This window comes from Aythya marila, assembly GCF_965140915.1.
Source record: "Aythya marila genome assembly, chromosome: 2".
Taxonomy (NCBI): domain Eukaryota; kingdom Metazoa; phylum Chordata; class Aves; order Anseriformes; family Anatidae; genus Aythya; species Aythya marila.
The window spans coordinates 16616015-16638631 of NC_139043.1; the positions used below are offsets into that span (position 1 = coordinate 16616015).

The following is a 22617-nucleotide window of genomic DNA, read 5'->3' on the forward strand; positions in this document are numbered from 1 at the left end:
TCAGGGCTTTCTGAGATCAGAGAAATAATCCCAAAACAAAAGTGCATGTACTAAAATAAACAAAAAGCTTCAGCCCCCGGGGAAAACGTAATGATTCAGAATTTTGCAAGAAATATAACCCTGGACTATCCTTACCTCTTTGTAAAACAACAAAACACTCCATTGCACATCCGAGTTTTGCAATGCATTCTGCTCCTTTGAATTCCCACCAAGGCAAGTAGCAAGGATTGTAATTTTTTTTGTTTTTGTTTTTGTTTTTGTTTTTGTTTTTGTTTTTGTTTTTGTTTTTTCCAAATGAAAAGAAAATATGTCAGTCATAAGAGCTCATGTATGAAAGCTGCTCTTAGCCTAGCAGACATAAACAGATCTAAGATACCAGTGCTGCAGTTCCTCAGTGGGAGCCCAGTGGAGAAAGGATCTGCAGAGTCTGTGGGGTTCCAGTCATGCTGGGTTCTCCTAGTGCCTGGCTGATTTATAGCTGCCCTAAATAACTTGGCTTCCCCTTGCTGACAGCAGAAGTCTGCTTTGCTTAATCCCACTGAACAGCAGAGGCTCGGTGTCATCTGCACTTCTGACCAGCATTTACTCGTGAGTTTACTGATAACACATCCTCCAAGGAAGCCAATTCTGACAAAGGAATAGTTCCCCCACTGACAAAGTTACTTAAAATACAAAATAATAGGGTTATGTTACATGTTATTGGGTTTTACAAGAAGATGCATGAGATTTAATTTCCACAGTGTGCTTCAGTGACCTTATTAATCCCTAACACTGAAGTGATTATGTCCCAGCCATCTCCATTAGGCTCCGCTGAGTGCCTTGGCGTTATCCTGGTAAGGGGCCAGGTCTCAGGACAGGAGATATGTGGCTCCTTCTGATTCTCGGTCATCTAGTGACACACACACTGGAAGTAAGAGGGAATGAAGGTTAAGGAAGACTGCGGAGTACAAATGAGAGTGATGACAGAAATTCCTGTTTTCAAGGCTTTCCTGGCAGAGCGAGGCTGCAAGATGTCATATTATTGTGTTCTTTTAGTTTGCTACAAGACATACTGATTACACAAACGGCTCCCAGATGAAAAGGGTTGGGGGTTTTGGCATCTTTAACAAAGGGAGTTTTTCTCCAAACTGAGTTTACAATTTGACAATACTGCTAAAGAATTACGGTGTTGTATTAAATAAGCTTTTTCTTTTTGGTTGCTCCCACTACAGTCTGTTTTGTTTCTTCAGTCGTTCTGATATGCCAATAACCAACCAGCCATATGATGCTCCAAGAAAGAGCTATGGCACTGCATAGTCAGATATTTTTTTTTATTTTTTTGGAGGGGGCAAGGAGTAAAAATTTACCATTACATTCTTGAATGTTCAGGGCTTTTATTTTTATTTTTATTTTATTTTCCCATACATATAAAAAAGGCTACTTTTTCTGCCACTCAGGAAATTACATTCTGCAATTAACCTTAATCTTATTTGTCCTTACTCCGAACAGTATCTTTTTCTCTTCAACCAGCTGCCATCTTTTTGCTGGGGAAGGTATTTGTGGAACAAAAATCTATTGATTTTTATCTTCGGTACTATCTAAAAAAGATACGCATGGGTTTGCTCATGTCTGATGTTAAACCAAAACGATAATTTGGAAGCCATATATTCAGAATGTAAATGACTCATCTTTAGGTGAAACTGACCCTAATTAGATCTAGATCAGCCATCATTTGACAGAGAGAAAGAAAATTCATTTTCTCTGAAATGTGGTAATGGCTAGGAAACTAGCCCCAGAACCTTAAATTAAAAGCAGGTTTTAACATGCTGGCTCCATGCCTGCCTTCAATATCAGCCTCTGCCTGTTTTAGTTAAATAAATGGTAACAAAAGAAGACAGGCTGGGTGACGTTAAATAAAGAGAAATTTAAGAGAGTAATTATAGCATTAAGCAGGGCCAGAGGTGAGGAGCTGTAAACTTTGTGGAACAAAATGCAGCATTGCAGTTTCTCCAAAACTTTATTCACTAAAACCTTTCACTCCTGGCTGCACAAAGGTGTCTGCTAGCTAAGGTGCCTGTCCCCAGCCCAGGGCATGAGTGTGCTCATGACACCAGCCTGGCCGTGATCCCAGCACCCAGCTGCCTCCACAGACAGCACTCAGGGGTAGGATGGGAATCAGTGGGGCTCTGGAGGGCAAGGGTGGGTCCTGGCATGATCAGGCATCCCCCACTGAGTGTCTCACACTTCTTTTCCATCTCATTTTTAATCTAATGTCGATAGCACGTGCAGCTTGTGCCCCTCCCAGCTGCTAGAAGGCTTTGGAGAAGGAAGTTTGCTGGAGGAAGGGCTGTATCTCCTACAGCCTGGCTTTGAAGGGTTTGTGTTAAGAAGGCACAGCGAAGGAGCAGTCCATCCAAGTCTATGGGAATCCTAAAGGAGCGGTTCTGACTACCAGCTACTTTTATGAAATCAAAGTTTTCCTTGAAAAGCCAATTGCTCTAATAACACATGGTGGGCAAAGCTCAGAAGATTAGGGGCTTAATTCACATAAGCACCCGAGAGAGGCTCACAGAGGGGAATTGAATTAAAAAAAAAAATCGTCTGGGCCTCTCTCGTCTTTGAAATGTGATGCCCTTGTTATGAATGAGGCTATTTAGGCATCTGTGCTCTGTGCGTGCGTGTGTTTGTGTAGAGACACATAGGAAACACACTCATGACCAGAAAAATACAATAGCCTGATGTTCTTAGAGGACAAAAAGTCAGCCTAACACTCCCTAAATGTGTAGCTGCAGGAGCACTGATGTGCAACCCCAAGTGTCATGCAGCTTCCTTCTGGAGATGAAACTAAGGGCACAGCCATACTCCAGAAGGAGAGGCTTTAACACCGGCCAGCACAGTATATAGCTTGTCTTTCCCTGGCCCAGTAATTCCTGTCAAGGGCCAGGAAAGACATTCCCAGAAAAGCATTCAGAAATCAGGATCTGCACCCAAAATTCGTAAGTTTTTTCTCATTACAGACTTTGGTATTGTGTGCTGCTGCCTGTGCTTTCATACTTTTTCAGCTGCAAGGTTCCCAGCTTTTTGTTAACTTTAAGAGTCTGAGACAACAAAAATTGTCAATTAATTAGATAAATTCAGGATCTGGGGTTTAGGAAAAAAAACATTTAGTACTGTGATAGTTGGCACTGGTAGATGAAAGCTACTGACAGCTCCAAGAATCTAATGCCTATTTCAGGAATGTCTTATGTAATATCGAGTTAATTTGCTGCTGGATACTGAATGTGGTAAGGGGGGAGGGGAGGGGATAATATTTAATTCAGTACAATTTTATGGAAAAAAAACATGTTCTTTCCTTTTTATGGAAAAAGAAGTAAAAATTTCACCATCATTTTAGTGAATACTTTTCATTCAGAACATTTTTCCACAATCATTTATGCAAGGTATTTACCTCAATTGAGAAATGAAATGTCAATGGAAAAACACCCACAATATTATTGATCAGGCTTTTCAAATCCGTTCCTTTGAAAGACTTGAAGTAAGGTACTCTAAATGTCAGTATTTGATTACAGATTGCTTTTGCTTGTTTGAGTTTGCAGTTCAGCCAGCTGCCAAGAAAGACACAGTCCGCTTGCTTTGAGATCTCTGTGCAGGGAATACCCGCAGCAGGGTCTCTGGTGGGCTCAGGTTCCCTTGTGTTTTTAAGGTAACTTTTACAAATGCAGGACACGCTGAATTTCACAGAAGTCCTGCTGGTTTCTGGGTCCTGACAACTTCAGCTATTTGGAGTATTTGCATCTTAACATATTCTTAGAAGACAGAAGAACAAATTTTATGGCCCTAGTGGCTTGTTTGTGAATTTCAAAGTGCTGTTATCAGGACTGATGCATAGGGCTGGGGACCTTTCTCCCAAGAAAAGGGGTTGGTAAACATGCACTGGGTACTTTAGGAAAAACTGAAAGTGCTTATGCTGATCTGATAAAGTTTCTCTGAAAGGAAGAACAAGTCCATCCTCACCCAGTAGCATTAACACAGTGGGAACACTTCCCTACTGCCTCTAAGATTTCCCCCAGGAAATCCCATTTTTTCCGGTCTGTGGTGTCACTTGGCAGTAGGCAAAAGGAGACATGGGTCACCTTTTATGATTTTTTTTGGGGGTGGCTGTCTTCCTTCAGTTTACAAGGATTTTCTCAAATTGCTCCCATCGCTTACTGCCACATATCTGCCACAACCCCAGTCTTTGCTTTGCTCTCCGTAGAGCTGTTATCTTGAACTCCTGAACCAGCCTCTTGCTGCCTGAAGGTCGGTCCTGGTTCCCTGAGGCAGCAGTGATCAGCAGAGACCTGCCTTGTCCTACAGGTAATGACCTGGAAGTTATGCACTTGGTCTGGGGAATTTTGCAGTGGCTATTAATCCGCTCCTTAAAGCTGAGGCCAAGTGCTGAAGTTTTAACAGACATTTCTAGCTGGCTTTGTGGGATCTTTAAGTCTCCAGACCTGTGCCTTAGTGTTCAGCTATAAGCAAAGAGTGACTGCACATCCAGTACCTGCGGTCTCACGCTTGGTCCCAGCTGGGGAGTGACTGTCCTGCAGCTGGGGGACGGTCAGGGACAGTCACCCTGCAAGCACTCCCCCAGCCTGGGCTGGGACAGGCACCTCCTGCACCCCACCTCTGCAAGCCTTGGCCTTACTACAGCTTCTCACATTCACCACCATAACACCAGCGAGGGGCAAGGAAGCCCCAATTTCTAGGAATATGGGCTGTGGTTTGATTTCTGGTGCAGACAGAGGTGGCTGATGCTTTGAGCCCAGTGTGTTAGCACATGGGTTAAGGAGCGTAGGTGTGGTGTCAGAAGTTACCCAAGCAGTCAGCAACAGTTGTGTCACCTTCTGGAGATGCCTTCAGCTTTCTGTTTTCAAGTGTGCTGTCTCTGGCTGATGCCCCAGTGACATTATCTTTTCTGCCCTGGACTGAGGTGGGAAACCCAGGCTGGAGCCCACCCCAGGAGCTGCCCAGTGATGGGTCCTGCCCATCTCACATGCTGGGTCCTGCCTCGGCACTGCCAGGCTCGTAAACCTGGGTTAATTCACCCCACCAACAGGCTCTGCTGTGACTGCACGCTTCACTCCAGGCATGCTGTTGAGCACTTTGCAAGGTCAAGGCTTTTGCCACTTCTCTAAGAACTGACTTAATTAAAAGCCATGACACTTTTCATATGCTTACTCCAAGGGCTTAGAGTATGGGTTTTTCAATCTTCATTTGCAAACTACCAAGAATACAATTATCTTTAATAATAAAACCAAAATTGTCTGAAAGGCAGCAGTTTGTGTGTTGGAGCAGTGATCTATGTAGTCTTATTGCAGCTTTCTCATGCGCTTTATGATTTTATTGCATGCATCTGCTGCAGATGGTGGTGTTCTCATACAGCAAAGGGCAGGACACTTATTAGCAGAAGCAAAAGGAATTAAGTCTCTGTTTTTTAGGTATTAGGAGTTTTCCTTGTACACACACGTTAAGAAGGGCAGCCATATCAAGGTAATCTCCTTGTTGTTGTTGCTTTATGAATGTCAGCTCTTCCATGACTAATGTGTCCCATATTCTTATCACTCAGATCTTGACGTCACGTGTTTCTTTTTAGAGAAGGACATGATTAAGCTTTGCAGGCACCAGGAGCTCACAGATCAGCTTACACTCCACACTCCGAATGGGTTTGTAGCCAGTGTGCTGAGAATAAAGACTTCCTGAGGAGGATGAAACCAGCACTCATATGTAATATGAACACCAGATATTGAGCCTGTGGAGATCCACCAGAGCCCAGGACAGGGAGCCGGCCTTACATGTGCCTCTGAATTCCAGTATTTCCCTAGGATTTGCAGGAGAACAAGTGCTTTCCCAGCCTGCCGCTATGCCCAGTGCATTTGCTCCCTGGCACTGGGAAAAGTGGGCTGTAAGTCCCTCAGCATGTGGAGGATTCATGCCTTGGATGGCTCCAGGTCTGCTGCTGCTCTCTGCTGCCCATGGTCCCTCCTGAGGACACCTTTTACACCAGGACATTCTCACATCTTTGTCTCCCCTTCTCCCCTTTTATATATAGCCACAACTTCTTTGATATGCGCTTCTTAGAGAAAAGAGGAAAAAAATAGGATTTTCATAGAGAGAAAATCCTATTTGTACGTTCTCTGTTGTACAAAATGCCAGAATAGGTTAAATGGAGTGGAGGTCTTTTTGTTTTTTACATATAAGACATTTGCTATAAAGGTTGGTTTTAGAGAAAACAATGTTTTTTTAGAGAGGTGAAAGTTTGAATTTAGATCACAAATTAATAAATACTTCTGTACTTGGAAAAACTTTTCATTCTGACACATTTCATGATGTACTTTAGAAAACAACATGAAAAACTTTTTGTTTGGTATTTCAAATTGAACTTTTTTTATTCTTTTCATCAGAAATATTTTTCATCTAAGAACTGATCTGAACTTCACAAAGAATAGCAAACTGTTTTTAGGGAATTAAATACTCTGAAAGGAAGTGTTCCATTAGGGGTTAAATCAAAAATATCAGACTCATTCTCAGTATCTTTTATCTTTTCTTGCTTTTATTTTTTTACATATATTCTAAAATATATCTGTGTTTGCTTGACCTAAGCTTGTTTTCCCCATCAAGTAGAAATGACAGTTTCTAACCCAGTATTGGTGATAGCCCATCAGTGTTATATAAAAGTAATAATGCTCTATCTGGATCAGAGGCTGGTCTATACTTTAATTATGGCTTTCTCGATTAGACTTTATTTTTAGCAGAAGTGATCATTAGACGTATTCCATTAATAAAATCACAGTAATTTCCAATAAAGAGTGGCCCACTGTTTAACATCTCTATACCACTACCATATCTACTAAAAAATTTGTTCTGGATATCTTCTTCTATTAATTTTAGCCAAAGGTCATGAGAAATATAATCTAAAGTATATTGGGGAGTGAGGGAGGGGCGCATTCCTTAGCAGCTTGAACAACTCTATTGCTGTAGAGAAAAAAAGACAATTTTCTCTGTGCTGCTAACATGGATGGTTTCACTTGAATTGACTGTGTATGCGGAAAAACTTAAACATCTTCTTCAGTGTCCCTTTCCTTTGAAGCAGTATAAAATGTCTCTGGCCTTTTTATTAGATAAACTGTCTTCTTGTATTCCCTTAAATGTAATTTTTGCATAACACATCAGGTATGATGGTTCTGCTGTGTATAATTGCAATTTATATAGAAATAACAATCACTTTGGTTTTTTTTTTTTTTTTTTTTTTTTTTTCCCAAATGATGATTACCCATTCTGTCTCTTTCCATTTGTTTTTAGCTCTAAAAAATCCTGCTCATTCCCACAATGGAGTAAGGCCACTACTGTATGTCCTGAAATTAGCTCTTTTATCTCCACAGCTTTTCCTCCAACATCAGCTCAGCACGGGCCCCGTGACTTATGTAGGAGCCACTAACCAAAATGATGAGGCACGGTCCAGACCTTGAACCATGTCCACTGTGCACAGGAAAGTTCCTTAGAGCTGCTGGGGCTGTGGTCCCCTGGCTCTGCCTGCTTTGCTGTGGGTCACTTTCTTCTACAAAGAGGTATATTTGCTTCACTCTTTTTCTCTTCCATATTCACAGTCTTAACTTAATTTTCCCAGTTGTGTCAGCATTGGCACATCCAGGTGTGACTTTCACATCTGTCTCCTTTGCTTCTTCCTTGGCTGTGGCTAGGTCAGGAGGTCCCACTTCACACAGGGAGAACTCAGAAGGTCACCAGGTACTGCTGGAGCAGCCAACTCAGCCACACTGCTGTGTGGGACTAAAGCTGGCTCAGCATCAGCTACTGGGTTCCCCTCAGGCAGCAAATGTCATAGTGATTGCTGAGCTGGGAATATCTGGGCAGGGTTTGGGGAATGTATTAAGAAAACAATAAGGCTGAACAATTGCAAAGAGTCAGAAAACACCATGTGGGAGGTATACACAGTCTGAGTTCAGCCCCTCTGCATCCCTGCGATGCCTGACAACCTGTAATTACAGGCTCATAGACATGACTTCTACTTAAAGTTTCACTTCAATCATAGATCCACAGAGACAGCCTCTCTTTTTGGTGTAACCATCCTTAATTTCATTGACCTAAGCTTCCCAACTGTCTCTTTTGACATTGGCTTTTAATACAATTCATTCATTTTTTTTTTCTCTATTTCCCAAATAGTCTGTGGAGCCAGACTAATCGCCACTCATCAAGTGCCCATTGTGTTTCTGTTTCCCTGTCCCATGGTAACAGACACTTTTATTGTGATTATTCATCTGCTGCTTTCATTAATGAAACATTTAGATCTCACTGCCACAAGGGCTTTTCAATAACCTTATGGTATAAATACACTTTCAAACGGAAACCTATTCTTCTGTACCCTCAGCAGTGAAACTTGAGATTGTGTTCTAGCTTCTCACTTGACCAGTGAGAGTAAGAAATGTCCACTTCAGGAACCGATAATCTCCATTCCCTCTTGATGGGCTAGTTTGCTGTTTGCTGTAGCTGTGATGTCCTTGAGTAAAGAGCAATGAGGGGAAAGGACCATTAATATTTAACTTTTTAAGGTATCTCATCCCACCCAATGCACTCTAGTAAGAGGATAAGTATTCAGACCTTCAAGATCTGCCTGATTCCCTCTGCTGGTAGGATTATGCCCGTATTTGTTCCAGCTTGTGCCAGGTTGTGCACGTGTTGCCAAAAATGTCATTTAGATAGGCCTAGTACGTACAGATCAGGAGTGTGTTTATCAAGGGAATGCCCCTACTGCTGCACAGTGTCGTGGCTGTCATCACTGCTAGGTCCCTGCCAGGTCCCTGCTGTGCCTCCAAGTCAACTGGTGGGGCTTTTCTGCCCAGCAGGCTGTGTGTGGATTAGCTCTCCATGCTCTTTGGCTCAGTCTGCTTTTTCTTTTAATTAAGACCAATCCTGTTATCTAGAACTGGAAAAAATTAAGACACGTTTAGCCTTGCATCAAGTGTGTTTATGATCATTCTTGGTAGCATAAAAATGCCTTATCCAGGAAGACTGTCTCCTGGATTGCTCACCTTCAAGGACTGTTTTTATAGGTTTATTTGGGGGTATAACTGAGTGAACTTTCCAGGCACAGTGACTGCCATATAGACTGAGTTATGGACTTTGCCCTTTGCCTTAGCTAGCTGAGGTCTGTAGTGATAACAGAAGAGGAAGAAAAACTATCCTTGAGCAATACTCATTTTTATAGATCATATTCCTCAAAGCAAAAATCTGTCAGTAGGATGGCGATGATGGCAATTTATTATTTTTTTTTAATCATGTGAGAAGCTCTTCTCCTATTAATCCTCTAACAAGGAATCTGTGTCGGTCCTCCTGTAAGTTCCTGATTGTCTCTTTGGTTCCTTCCTTACTGCTTCTTCTTCCTCTCTTCTTTATCCCCTTAGATTTTTTTTTTTTTTTTTTTTTTTTTTTTTTGTTCTCTTGCAGATCAAAAAAAGAGGTCTGATCCCCCACAGAAATAATGCCCTCATTTCTACCGATCTCTTTAATCACAGTCATGACAGGTGGTGCTGGGGGTGTCTTCCAGATCTGTCACTCTGACTGCGCTCCCAGGGTCACTCAGACCCTGGCAGTCTCCTTGACAAATGTCTCTCCTTTGTCAGCTTCAAGGTTTTCTTCACACTTCTTTTTGCCACGTCCATGTATCACCTTGATCCATTTATTATTGCCTGTGTCTCTGCAATATAGCCTACTTTTGCTTGGAGGGCCTCTCTGTTTTCATTTGCCCCCCCGCTGCCACCTCTGCAGCCTGTCCAAGAACTCCTTGAGCAAGGAGACAGTCATGTTGCTGCCAGGTTTATTCCTCCTGAGCAGTCTTCTCAGGCTCCCGAAGAGCTGAGTCTCCTAAATGTCCTTTTCTGCACATCCAAACACTCCTTTCTGTTTTGCAGGAGTATGAGATGGCAGTGATAGTGCCCACCTGTACCATTAGCCACCCTGAGCTGATGTGGTGCTCTGGCACTGGCTGGCCATCACCAAAAAAAAAAAGTGCCCTTTCCTTCTGGATGGTCCTTATTTTAGCACTCACAGTTTGAGCAGCTACCTCCAGAGCCCAGGGCTGCTCAGGAAGGACAGGACGGTTGTTTTCTGCCTGTGATACTGAAGCACTTCCAAGCCCCTACTGCAGAGCAGGTCCCTCCAGACAAACGTCTCCACAAGATGGTGCCTGCCCAAAACCACCTATAATTGGAGTGCAAGGCAAAAGACCAGGAGAGAAACAACAGGTTCACAGCACACAGGAAACTAGTGAGGTAATACCAAGGGAGTACACTTATAGAGCAAGATAATGAGGCTATAGTAGCCTGTAATGAGACTATTCCCCAAAGGCTTGTTTTTGTAAGAACTTTAATGTAGAGACAAGATTTTCACCATATTGCTGCCAGCCCTGCATCTTGCTGCTGCTGCCCTCAACATCTGAAGGCCTGAAACAGACTGGCCTGTTGCTCAGGATTTTGCAGAGGAGCACAACGAGTGAAAATGCTGGACTCTATACAGGGAGTTGTGCTCGATGTTTGCAGAGGATGGTGAGAACAGTTCTGGGGGGAACCGTGGGGAGAGCAGATTCAGGCTGTCTGGTTCAGGTGACGGAGATGCCTTTCAGAAGTCTGTCTTTCGGCACAATTCTCACGTTTTAGCCAGCTGACAGCCTGCTCTTTGAAAGGGCATCTGTGTAACTGTGTGAACACGGTCCTTTCAGATCCCTGCGCTATTGTGCATCGCTCTGTGAACTCAATACACCCAGGTGGGAGTTCACACAGATCAGCGCCTTCTGAACATTTCATCAGGTGCATCAATTTCGTTGTATAGGCAAGTCACCTGAATTTGACCTGGGTTGTTTCAGCAAGGGAGATTCTGCAAGCTTTGAGGCCAATAGCCTTGTCTTCCAAAACAAATCTATGTTCTTCCCTGAATCTTGCAATAGCTTGTTTTGCACCCAGAAACTGAACCTCTCGTGACATCATCATGACCTGTAAAGAAATCTAACATTTTGGAAAATCTTCCAGTCCTTGACTCTTCTCTAAGCTGCTATCTGTGCATGGGATTTATGGCCAGAGTGACTGTTCCTTGCTGTCCTTCAGGCTAGAGAAATGTCAGCCCACAGACAACAATTCTGGGGCATGTCTGGGATAACTGACATGGCTCCAGCTCCAAACTGTGCATAATGAGTGTGTCAGAGGTGAGCTGTTCTGGATCAAGCAAGAAAGTTTAAAAAACAAAGAAGGGGGGAAAACAACATGAGAAAATCCTTGGTTGTTTATGAGGAATGACCACATGGATGACATTGATACGGTGACAGTCTTACAGGAGAAAACATTGTTTTTTTAATTGCAAAAGTTGCTTCATTCTAATCAGTTGTTCATAACAAACAGATCAAAGATCATCATATGCTTTATCTGCATAAGAATATGTGCCATTTGGGTTCAACCTGGTGCCGTGTGTTGCAAGAGTATTCTTATTTAACTTAAGAATAAATTTCAATTTATTATCAACCTGCCTTGAGCTCACATAAAGTAATACAGAAAAAGACCTGTCTTGGGAGATTGCAGAATTAACCACACACTTTCAAAGCAGCTTGTCTCACAGGGTGCGGTTCATCTGGCAGTTTTGTAGACATCTTTATCAGAGTTGGTCACCACAATCTGTGTATCTGTAGTCAGGGAATCTGGGTCACAATTCATTCCATCCTAAAGCAGATGCATAAATAGATGGTTGGGTTATACTATGTGGGTGCCTCGCCTTTCCCAATGCTCCTAAATGGATCTAAGGGAGATGAGCTCAGCTGAAGACCTCTAGGCTCTGTTGCTCTAAATTCAGGACACACAAACCCTACCTGTTTTGCTGCAGAGAGGTGACCTGAGCCCTCCACGCAGGGCCCAGCCCCATGGAGCCCCCCAGCTCTGAGGGTATTTGGGGGGCAGGGTCTGCCTCAGGTGCTGGTGGAACTGCAGAAAATAATGCACGGAGGATTTCATTGCCACTACAGGCACCAAGAGCAGTAGCCTCAGGAAGGGTGGATGCAGACAGAAGAGGAACCTAATGCTGAACTGAAGAGAGGTTAGGAGGTGCTTGGGATGTTCATAACTCACTACAGAAAGTGTGTGTGTGTGTGTGCATCCGTCCCCACCTCCCCAACATTTTCTAGTAAAGAGAGGGATAGTACAGCTAGTACACCTGCAGCAGAGGAGGACAAAGACATCCGTGGCCTAAATATGCTGAAGAGTGGAGATGAAGATCCCCATCAGCACAGGTACTCACTCACAGGCCAGGGGACTCTGAAATCTCAATGGGGATCAAATCAAATGGGGACAAGAGATCTTATAAACTTTAATGATGAAAGTGCAGTTCCAAGGATCAGGAAAAATGGAGGGTAGCAGTCAATCAGCCTAAGGGACATCTATCACTTCCCTTCCACCTCCTAAAGAAGCAGACATGAGCTGCCAACCTGATACATCCGCAGCTCAGCCTTTGTCCGCAGCTCCCTCACCTCCTGTGGGCTCATCCACAAATGGTCTTAAGGATGTTGGACTCAGTTCTTCCAGCTCAGGATATTCTATGAGTCTATGATATATTCAGCTTTCTTGAATCCTATGTTTTTTTGGAAGGAAATCTATGACTACAGGTGTGTGGAAAGTGGAAATTCGGTTTGTGAAATATTTTCACTTTATGACCCGTGGGTTTGTTCTTATCAGGAACTCCCTTCTCCCCTTATCACAATATCCTACACGTGAAAATGCAGAAGAGAAGATTTCATTGGGGTAATCTGATGTTCAATTCACTATTGGCATTTAAAATTACTGAGATATTCTCCTTGTTATTCTTCCCCTTAAGAAAGTGACACATTAAATAAAGCAAACTGGTTTCTTGAAGTGTTTTGAGTTAACTAAAAACCATCATCTGGTATAAAATAGTGGCTGTTGTTTTGGTTATTTTCTACCTCACTTCTCCCCAGAAAGAACTGAGGATGAACTTGGGACTGAAATCTCATGGGGTTTTAACTATCTTTATGGGACACATTAAGCTGCTTAGTTCTGCATTGTCTGCAGTTCTGATTGATTGGGTAGTCATGCTTTGTGTTGCAGAAACCAGGCATGGGGTTTTCCAGCCATGTCCTGTAGCTAAGGCTAGCCTAACTGATCCAGTAGACTGCAGTGCTGGAGAAGAATGTACTTTCCTGAAACTTTTGGAAAAAATGAGATGCTGAACTTGGTGATCTTACCCAGTAGAGGGGATCCTGTAGCTCCCACAGAACATTTGAAGGTTGGTGTGGAGCACAGCAGGTGAAAGAAACAATAAAAAAATGAGAACCCATAATGAAATTGTTTTCCAAATTCAATAGCTAGCTCTAATTAAGTACTGGGAGAGCTTTTCAAGTTCTGAAGGCTTCTGAGTGTTTAAATTATTCTGACATCCTTCTATTATCTGAGATATTAACGTAGCTAAAGCCTGTGAAAAATGCGAGCTATGTCTGCATATTTTGTTTGGTGCTATCAGTTAATCCCAAGACTTCTTGAGGAATCCAGTTCTTAGTATGGGATTTAGAAAAATTACATTAATGTTCCTTTGCCTCCAACCCTACATCCTTGTAGCCCATTAGATTTAAATTACAGCCTCTCCCAGCTTGACTGCTAGACATCCCTGCTCTTATACCTCCTGGCACATGTTTTTCTCCCACCAGTCTGCTGCCCACCTTGTCCCTCTCTCTGGCACTAACTGCACCAGCTCCATCTGGTGCTGACCTGCCTTCCTACCTGCATCCCGCATATCTCCAACCTATTCTTTGCAACCTTGCCACCACTCACCTGCTCTTTTGGTCTCAGTCCCCACTTCAGAACCTCCTATTCCTTGACCTCCTGCACATCCCTGGTTTCTCCTGAGCTGTGAGATTTTGAAGGGTACTCACTCACAGAACAGGATGATGTGGCCCAGACAACAAGGAAAATCAGAGGTCAGAGGCAGATGCTGATGTGCTTCTCACACCTCATGAGTTATTGCATCTGCTCCTTCTGCTGAACCCACCAGTGATCCAAACAGCTGTAGGCTAAATACAGAGATTAACAGAAGACCTGAGGCCCGGGGCCCGTAAAGTACTAAGGGACACAGCTGCAGGCAATTTCAGCAGTGTTTAATGGTAGGCACAGTGAAGAATTTAGGACGCTGCACCTCTGGACCCAGTGCTGACTGTGGGAGCAAACAGGTTGCAAAAACTTCCAGCTGCAAATTTAAAGCCCTGACAGAGGTGCTTTGGCACGTGGGACACCTGGTGGAGCTGATGTGATAAACTCTTGTCTCCCTGGAGCTTCTTTCCCTGCTCAGCAATGTGGCTTTGGACAAAATGGTTTGGGGGCCTGGTGTAGCTGCTCCCTCAGCTGTTGCCTCATGGGCACTCATTTCTGAACTCCATCAGCTCTGTGGTCAAGGAAACCTTGAGACAGGCACCTAACATGTCTTCCCACCTGATTCACAAGGCCACTGCCTTAGTGCCTGGGTATCTGAAGGCTTCATTTCTTCATCTTTAAAAGGAAAATAGTAAGTCGGCCTCTCCCAGGCCCTCCTTGGCTAAGTCAAGGACTATTCAACTCACTGAAGTCCAGGTTCAGGGTCTCTTCCTGGAGTCATACAACAACACTCTGGGGGGCTGTTTCCCCAGGAAAAACCAGCCAGAGTTGAGGCTGTGCATGTTGTTGGATGGGAAGTGCAGGAGGAAAGGCTATCACTGCCAAACTACTGAACAGTGCAATGAAGACACGTGCACAAGGCAGGATTTTCCCCATCAGATGCCTGTCGTTTCAGCCATCACATCTGATGGATCCCATGCTAGGCTGTACGTGAGCTCTGCAGCAGGTTCATTCTGCAGAGCATCCCTCAGTCCTGGCCTGCAGTCCCACTGCTGGGGCTTGCGGGGCTCCTGCTTGGCCTGGGCACTCTGGGCTCCTCTGCATAAAGTCTAGCTTGCAGCAGCTGAACGATGCGCCCTGATATAACCCAATGAGCTGGAGGGAAAACCTGGGTCCCTCCTGACAGCCACCCCCTTGGTAGTACAGGCAGCAAATGGCAGGAGAAAATGGAGAAAAAAAGGGGAGCAAAGAAAGGCAAAATTTAATGAAGTTCAGTCAAGATTAATGTCAGCAACCAACTGTAAAATACAAGAGGCCTTCTAGACTCTCCGAAATGTTGCTAATAAAAAGGAAGAAAAAGAATAACAATGCTTAAGATTATTTATTTATTTATTTGTAGTATCAAGGAGGTACTGGAGGGACCAGTTTACAGGGAAAGATAAAAAGAGCAAGAAGACTATAGCTCATTTTAAACCTAGCATGGCCACAGCTGGCAAGAGACAGAAAAATACGGACTCTAGGAAAGGAGAGGAATTGTTTAAGGCTGACTGAAGTAGAGGAACTGGGAGTAAAGAGATGAAGTTGAACATCATATTGCTCATCACTGATTCAGAGTCCCTGGAGTCACTGCTTTTATTAAGAGAAACAAAGCCTCTGAGCTTGAAGGACTGTATCATGCAAAAGTGGGCATCATCCGCAAAAGGTTGACATGCATCATGAGATGGCAATGATGACTGCTTTTGGCAGGGCCTTGAGTAACTTGCCCAGCACACCAGAAGATTATCACTTAATCTTCTGGTGCAAAACTTAAAAAAAAAAAAAAAATGTATTGGGCTCTTTTCCCCTAAAGGTCTCTCACAGAGGAACAGGAAAATGTTTGCAGTGGGGAACTTGTGTCTGGTTGTCATGGCAATAAATCATGCTGATCTCTAACACTTGTATAAGGCAGTACATATATATGAAAGGAATAATAGGATTAGCTGGCTAGTTACATTACTGAAATGTAAAAGTGATTATTAATTCAAACTCATTCTACATCTGGGTGAAATTATTAGATGGGGGGTCACTTTTTGCAGCGGAGACATGATGCTCACTGTTTCTAGGGGCTGGTAACTTTATATGTCTAGTTTGATGACTGATAGCAATACCTTCTGGCATTAGAGGGGCTTTCAGTGGTGATCTTTAAGGTTGTGTTTACTTCTGCGTTATTCTTTGCTGCAAGTAAATTTGCTTGACTTAATTATAAGGAAATAAATATTCAGTGTGATTATCATTTAATAAGGAGAGAATTATATATATATATTTTTATGTATCAGGCTAGAATTCAACTTGATTTAGTGATCCAAAGTGAGCAAGCATCAGTTCTCACAATTACATGGTCTAAATTTAATTTAAGACAGGCTTCAGTTGCACATGTACAGTATTTCTGATGTTTTGAGGGAAAATGAAAAGCTAAAATGAAAACAGAGTCAGAGTGTTGTTTTAAATACTAAATATTCCTATTAAGGGGGTTGCTTTGGCTAGGCAGGTCATACTAATGCATTTGATGAATGCAGTATGTGTAATGCTTCCTGGTATTTCCCTATTTCAAGATATATCACAAATATGATTGTTATCAGTGTAGCCTATGACATCAGAAACACAATCCAAACATATTCCCTTAGCAGGATCTTGAAATAAGATACTTTTGAAAGAGACCCTCTGCCAAGAGAGAGGTTGCTTGAAGATTCTCCAATCTTTGTCAAGAACGGAGAATACAATACAATAACACAATAATACAATAATAAAATAATACAATAACACGATAATATAATTGCAATGCAATATGATAATATTCATAAGGTATGTGGTCTTGTAGAAATAGATTGAAAAGAAGAATAATTGCAAATGATTATGAAACCACAAACACAGCATTTGGGATTTAGAGACTTGTTTTGAACACTTATTGCTCAAACACAGCAATACATAAGCTGCACTACCTGAATTCAGTACCAATACTAGCATAACTGCCTGCCATATATTTTCTGCTTTCTAGCAGCATGCAGCTCTTTTGCAACTAGAGAAATTTGCCTGGGCCTGTCTTGGAGTTGCTGCTCACATTTTGCCCTGAATGTCCATGCCAGGCTGCAAAGCCCACTTGGGAGGTAGAGCTAGCTCTGCTGGCTTTTCTAGCTCTGTTGAGCTAGAACTCATAAAGCAGAATCAATGCAGTTCTTAGATGGAACACTTAAATCAGTGTTATTAAACACAGATGACTGCCTGAGAATGAATGGTATTAAACTTTGGTGATCATCACTTTAAGTGGAATAGCCCTAGATTATAGGAAGCAGCTATTACATTGGGCAAGTCCAAATTTATCAGCTCTGAACTCAACTGGAAGAAACATGCAGTGGATCACACAATAAACCTGCTCAAGAGATCATCTACTAAGGAGACAGAATCTTATGGGAAAAAAAGGGTTTCTCTTCACTGTTACCTCCTTGAGCCTTCATGCTCTGGGCCCCAGGTCTCTGTGACTGAAAACTGATGTACACCAAGAGGAACATCTAGACCCTGGTTCCTGAAATGGAGGCGAAACTTGCAGGCAGAAACTGAGTATTCCCAAGTAAAGCTGTGTATTTCTCGTCCTAACAAAAGGGTGTCCATTTTCTGCCACGTTTGCAAAGCCTGCACCTTTCCCAGAGCTGCACTGCAGATAAAGAGCAGCCTGAGGTTTGGAGACCCTGGGGCCACGTGAGTGGCTGTCAGGCCATAACAGCAGTGACAGCTGCAACAAACCTCATGTTTGGCACCATGAGAGCCTGCTTCTGAAATATCAAACCGGAGAATGTGGTTTTGAGAAATGTACCAGGACTCCAGGAAACAGGACTGTGCTGTGGTGAAGGCTGAACAAAAAGTTGTCAGCTAAGTACAGGACCCAAGGATCACCCAGGGTGCTTTCTGCTGAAGGATTCTTGACAGATTTTTGTTTGCAGTTGTTATTGCTTTGCTCTTCCAGATACCAGATTTAGACACATCACTTGAACTTCAGCCATGGTGTACAGATTGTTTGAACTGATGAGGGAAGGTTTTAATCAGCTCTCTTAAAAACAATGAACAGAATTATGCATTTGTTTGACAATCACTCTTGCATGAGATGGAATAATTTCCAGTTCCTGTTTCTTGCCTATCTTCCTGTTTTCAAACAGTATTCAATAAAAAAGAAAATATTGCTCAAAGGAAGGATTTAATTATAACTACCTTTTCATTGCCCTAATTAGAGTGGAATAAACTGCATTTTATGCTCTGATGTTGATCACATTTTGGATACTAGCTCAGAAACTTTGATATTATTCCAAAGTTAGTGGGTGTGTATTAAAGAAATTAGTATTGGTCTATACTATTATAGATCAGGGCAATATTGTTTCAATTTAAATAATTACATAGTTGATATAGTTGCAAAAACAGCATAATCCGGAAAAAAAAAAAAAAAAAAAAAAAAAAAGTTATGATCAAACAAATATTTTGTTTGACCTAGTATGAGGCATTTCATTTACTTGTCATGAGATAAAACCTTTTAAAAATAATTTTGCTGGCTTTCAAAATGAATGGGTTTTAAAGAGAAATGGTATTTCATTTTAAAAATATCAGAACAAAAATCTTCGACTTTTCTAATCTTCTTTCTCTAATCTTCATTTCAAAATTATTAATTTAATTTTATCCTGATTCATACTCTGGTAGTAAAAACTGAACTTTTTGGTAAATATATTATTATTGAGAATAACGTCATCTGACCAAATCCACGATGGATGAGTTTTTCACTTCTCTGACCCATCATTGTATTAACATGCTTTGTGTCATGCTATGGGGGAGAGGGAAGGATGAAGGAAGCCTGTAAGAAATAGAGGATAATTTAAGGTAAAGTGTGTTTCACAGTATCCCAGACATTATATCTAAAGACATACTAAATGCAATATCCCTGTTGACTAGATCACAACAAATTTAGTGGTGGGGATTGATGGTGCCTTCATAAATCTATGTAGAAGCTTAATTACTTTCCCAAAAGTGACAGTGCATGATACTTCATTTTTTAATAGAAATGGAATGAGCCATTGCCATACTGAAATGATTTCTTCCCTAGATTTAGAACACACTATATCCAGGAAAATATGACAACACGAAAGATGGGTGTGTGCAACTTGCAGTAGCAAGTTCAATACTCCTGCAAAGGACATTTATTTACTGAGTTGCATCTTCTACCAGTTAATTCATCAAAGATGCAGTTCATGTCATTTGGTATTTAATCAAAAGCAGCATTTCATTCCAAATTTGAGGCAAGATCTCAGCAAAACAAAACAAATAGGACAGATCTCCTACAAAATGGACAGATTTCCAAAATTCTGGAAAGATCTTGTGCTTTTTAAATTTAACTGCTGAATGCACATTGCTCTTTTAAATTCAGGCTCCTCTTAGTGGGCCTGAAATAAAAGCAGCACCTTAATTTTAAACCTCTGTGTTTTGACAATGCTGCCCTAGGTTTGCATTGCAAACTTACAACCTTTTTGCAGATGTTACTGTGAGATGTTTTGTCAGCGGGGAGGAACAGCAGAACATTTTTGCACTGTTGAAGATGTGGAGACGATCGGGACCCGTGAGGGGCCCACAGTAGCTGGATGTTGCTTTTAAGTCCCTTTGGGGATAAAGAAAACAGCTCAGCTGAGAGAAACAGAATACATGTTGGTACATATATATATGTATATATGCTCTTCGTTTGCAGTGTTGAATGAACATCCTGCATTAATTCGCACCAGGAGAGTAATGCTGGGTGATGCCTGTGGCTGGAGGCAGCAGAGGGCACACAGCAGTGTGCTGGACTAGGCCTCGCACAGTGCCACAGGGCCAGACCCCTCAGTGCTCGAGGTCCTCACTTCCATGGGGAAAGCAGGGAGCATTTGTCCTGGGCAGTGAAGGGCGGTTGTTCATCCTGCCTAGGGTGAACGAGAAAGGACCATGTAGCAAACCATGGACTTTTAATCCAGGAGGTTTGCTGCAACAGCACGTGGTGAGCTGACCTCCTCACTCCCCGTGGAGGCTGTTGGGGCAGGGAGAGGTTGGCCTTGTAAACAAGGTACCACCTACAGTCAGGAGGTATTTTTTTTAAAAAAGCCATGGGCTATTTACAGTGGTGTTGGTGCTTGAATAATCTTTATGGAAATTCATACCTCCGGACCACAGGCACAGAAGATCCCACCTCCTGCACACAAGCCTTGTCTTACTTCTATTTCCTCTCCTCCATTCACCACATTGCCTCCCAAACCTAACATATTTCCCCACAGCCTCTATAACATCCATTCCCTGCCTTCCCACTGGTACTACCACCTTTCTCCATGCTGTGCTCCTGCCTACCTTTAACACAGCTCCCTCCTTGCAGCTTGCCCATGCTGCTTAGCTTCTGATCCTCGTTTCACAGCCTAAATCCTCCCTTTTAGCATCAGACGGGACCATAGCCCAGGCTGCTCACATGGGAGTCAGTGAAGTCTCCAGTGGTAACCCAAGTGCCTTGCACAAGGCCAGGTTCTATGCTTGGCTCCTTACACAGACCAGAATATTACTTTCTTTGCTTCTCCCAAACAGGACATTTCCCCAGTCAGCTTCAAAAGCCACAAAGTATGAGAAGGTCTGCTTTATTTTACTGCTTTCCATTCTTGATGGCTGCTGTACTGCTCTCACCACCACAGTACCCACATGCTGGGCATGCCTGCACTACGTGATGTGACCAATCTTTGTCACGTGGTGGTCAGCGTCTTTCATCCTTTCCCTCAGGAGAATAAAAAGTTGAGGGGAGGGGTGCATCTTTTGAGTAGCCGCTGCTCAACACGCATGCTAGGCCAAGAAAGTGCCAAGACATCTTGACAAAAAGCAGGAGTGAGGAAGTCTGTAATAGTCTGTTGGTGCTTTTGTGAGTTTGTTCTGCTAAGGGTTGCTCTTACAAAACTTCTGCTTCTCATGGAGACACAGAGAAAATTAACTAGACCAAAGAAATGGTGCTGTGCACTAGAGGACTTGGAATCCCTGCACCTAGATCTCACGTATGACTTGATAGCCAGCAGAGAGGGAAAGCAATATTTGTGCTGGGTTTGCAGTAGTTCCTGCTACTTGCTGCTGGTTGAAGCTTCCAAGCAGCTGAAGACTTCAGATCAAGATATGCAGTGCTGCTGCTAGCAGATAATAGATTTGTAAGTTTACACATCACCAGGTTATCATTTGCCAGGTTGATTACTCATGGCAGATAACAGCATGACCATCTCACAGCTGAACAGAAACAGGAGAAGGCACTAGCCATGGATACTTCCATGAGAAAGCTTTGTGTGTGCAAAGAACCTTAAACAACCAAGTGAAATGAAATAAACCCACAACCAGCACACCACATATGGCATCAAAGTGAAGACTAAGGATTGTCATCTGCCAACCCGTACAATCATATTCAAAGCACTTTTTAATGTCTATGTTGGTTATGACCCAGAACAGGATCATCTTGTGGATTATGATCCATATACGGTGATAGACTAGAGGGACTTTCTGCAATCTGCATGTTGCTGACATTTGATTCATGCCTGCTAAGGCATTTCCCCAAGAGGAAGTCTTTTGGTTAATTTCTATTGTGATGTCTTAAGGGCATTTTCCTTTCTGTGATCTCATCAGACCTCACAACAAAACAGAGCCAAATATGTTTGGCATTTGGCTGGGAGACCTCATGGAAACCTGTAAGGGAGAATTACATGAAGTTCTGCCAGTGAATCAGCAGGAGTGCTCTGTGTTGGACCCACTGGTAAACAAATGCACATAAATGTGTATGAACACTTAAATGTATGCAAATTTGGAGAGAAGCCAGTTTATCTTTTTGCATCTGCAGAACCCTTTGCTTACTGCACGGTGATACTGCTAGAGTTGCTGCTGGACAAATAGCAGTGAGCTGGCAGATACAAGGAATGAACAGAAACTTGGGTGATGGTTGATAATAGTCTGGCTTCCAAGGTTTTACAGCCCTCAGCCTCAACCTTATGTTGTTCCAGAAGTGCCAGAATTTTTAATTTGCAATATTGTCAACTAACTCCTGATGATTTGCACACAAGCAAACTAGAACCCTCTGGCATGTGTTGCCTGAGTCCATTGCTTGTTTGTATGGCCTTTGTACCCAGGCTTGGAGTAGGGCACTGCTAGCAGAAATGAGAAACTCTCAGTCCAGTCTCCAAAAAACCCCAGGGTTATACCCAGACTAAAGAGTTAACAGGTCATGGAGCTTTCCTGTAACGGATTTAGAAAAGCAGAAACCAGAGTTATTTACTGTTCCCACACTCTGCACTCAGAGAAGTTTTAAATTGCTAGGTTAACTAGCAGTTCCTGAAAGAAATTTTCTATGCACCAATGTATTCTTTGTGGTTGAAGCAAAAATTACTTACAGACAGTGCAATGTTTCTTGCAAAGGAAAGCTTCAGCCAACGGAATATTTTAAAATTCAGCTGTGATATTAGTTAGCTTCTTCCTGGCTGGGGGTTAATTCAATCTATACATTTTAATGCAAACATTTCAAATAAATGTCTCACTTGCTAAGGGACATTGCTGTGGAGATATGATGCAAAGTAGAACGTATTCAAAAAATGCCTAAATTTTATCATAGTTACGGTTAATAACACTGAGATGTAGTGTAAGCACACCGCAAGCCAACTCCTGATGTCAATTACATCAGTGT

The 22617-nt window shown here is 42.5% G+C and overlaps 1 long non-coding RNA gene across 1 annotated transcript; it reads left to right on the forward strand.

Annotated features, from left to right (window-relative positions):
* The first annotated feature begins 4189 nt into the window (after positions 1-4189).
* Positions 4190-9962, forward strand: LOC309875549. The gene is made up of 3 exons (XR_014317054.1): positions 4190-4335; positions 7401-7586; positions 9481-9962. It is a non-coding gene; the product is annotated as an uncharacterized lncRNA (long non-coding RNA).
* Positions 9963-22617: the final 12655 nt, after the last annotated feature.